The sequence below is a fragment of the Palaemon carinicauda genome, chromosome 18 (genome assembly GCF_036898095.1).
Source record: "Palaemon carinicauda isolate YSFRI2023 chromosome 18, ASM3689809v2, whole genome shotgun sequence".
Taxonomy (NCBI): domain Eukaryota; kingdom Metazoa; phylum Arthropoda; class Malacostraca; order Decapoda; family Palaemonidae; genus Palaemon; species Palaemon carinicauda.
The window spans coordinates 19,600,485-19,602,984 of record NC_090742.1 but is presented as its reverse complement, the minus strand read 5'-3'; positions in this window follow the sequence as shown (position 1 = coordinate 19,602,984).

The following is a 2,500-nucleotide window of genomic DNA, read 5'->3' as shown; positions in this document are numbered from 1 at the left end:
CAAAAACTATTGAATTGTATTGTAATGTATCACAGTTCTATGCATCGTTCACGAGATTTAGTTATAGCAGTCACCTAAAGAAGAAGGACCAAACTATTGTAATATATTGTAATATTTTACAATTCAAGACATTGTTCACGAGATATCGTTGTTATAGCAATCACTTTCATGAAGACTCTATAAAAAACATTATACAGTTTTCGTTGAAGACAAAGGTGAAAATCAAAGCGAATCATGATGAAAATTGCCATCCTTCAGATAACCTGTGCGAATGATAGCAAGGTATTTCGGAAGAATCTGCAAAAAAAAAAAAAAAAAAAAAAAAAAAAAAAACCATTCTTTCTGAATATATTGTAATGGAATATGTAGTTTATATACTGCATTCTGACTAAATATTAAGTAAACAATGAAGTGTATCCAAGTATTACAGTGCGTGAATACTTTTTCAAATTCCGTAATTGAACTCGATTCGAAAGATTCCAGGCTGCCTAAAACGACACCCAAATGAGAAAATAATGATATATTTATTTTATTCTTATCCATTTTCAATTGATTTTTTTTTTATCAAAACCAAAAAGAAGAAAAAGAAATCTCGAAAAACAGAATGTAGGAGGAGATTTTATGTTGCCAAAACACATATATACACACAAGTGTTTATATATGTATGTAACACATATGTATATATAAAGATAACTATGTATACAAATAAATATATATATATATATTTATATTATGCACACACACACACACACACACACATATATATATATATATATACGTACATACGTATGTTTATAAATATATACACAAATATAACTATACGTGTGTATATATATATATATATATATATGTAAAAACAAATTTTTTTTATCCACAAATGATATATATAGTTATATAGATATGTATATATATATATACATATATATACGGTATATATGATTATGCATTTATATATATATATATATATATATATGTAGACACATGTAAGTATGTATATCATTTGTGTAAATAATCCTTCATGTTATGTATGCATAAGCTGTATACGTGAGAAGTATAGATTGATTAATTTATATTAACTGCTGTCCAATCGACTATAGTAATCGACACCTGTTCATTCCATTAGATAATTAAAGAACTAATTAAGCAAAGTTATTATATGATTTTAACTTAGGAAATTAGCCGTCGAGGTTAATACCTACTACTTAAATATGTTAAATCTAATACTATTAAATTCACCATTAATAGGTGGTTTATCATCTATATGCCACTACAAAAATAATAACACATATAAAGTACATATACAGTACAGTATATATATATATATATATATGTGTGTGTGTGTGTGTATATATATATATATATACAAATATATGTATATATATATATATATATATTTATATATATATATATATATATATATAAATCTATAAATATATATATATATATATATACACACAATATATATATATGTATGTGTGTGTGTGTGTGTGTGTGTGTGTAGTGTTTTCATTATGTTCTGGATAACCATAGCACGATAAAAAAAATTTCCTAAATTATTCCTCTGTTGACCTTGTGACCTAATGACCACAATTAAGAAGAAAACTAAGTATACTGTGGTTTCTCAATTCTGCTTCTCAAACAGAGGACACTAAAGGGCAGATCTCAATAAGCAAATGAGCATACTGGCAGATGTTATGCATCTTTGTATTCATACCCTATACATACATACATACATAAGTATGTGTATATATATATATGTTTGTGTTCGCAAGTGTTTCTGCCATAACATCCTTATAAGCGATGCTCGTCTTTTTGAGAACATGTTGAGAGAGAGAGAGAGAGAGAGAGAGAGAGAGAGAGAGAGAGAGAGCTAATTTCCCTCTCGTGCAAGATCACGTCTGTATCGTAAAATAAGTCCTCCCAATTTACTCTTGTAATTGATTTCCAAGGATGCGTAATTTCTCCATCGCAGTCCCCCCCCCCCCCCCTGGAGAGAAAAGCAGCCGGAGCCTTTAATCTATGGTAAAATAGTAAAAGTTAACCTCGAGGAAACTATAGACAAGGCAGCCACGTCTTTCTCGCAGAAAATTTAATGGGAAGGTAAAATTATGGACAAAAAAGAAAATTATACATTCTTCGTTATTTTTGTTCCACTTCATGCTCATTTTATTTTAGAAAATGTAGATTTACTTATATTTTCTTACTACTTCTTTCATACTTTTTTTTTTTAAAAGAAAATTTAGATTGAATTAGATGTTCTTTCATTACTTTCTTGCTACTAATCCCATTCTTAATTTATATTTTTTTAGAAAATGCAGACAATCAAATTCTTTTATTAGTTTCTTGCTAATACTTCTAGTATCATTTATGTTTCTAGATGATTTAGGCTTCATTAGAATCTGTCTCATTACAATCGGTTTTAAGTGTGTCTGTTCCAAATGTTTTCTTTATTAATTTTTTTTCCCCGGTAATAATTGCTTGGTCAAAATCATAATTTCTT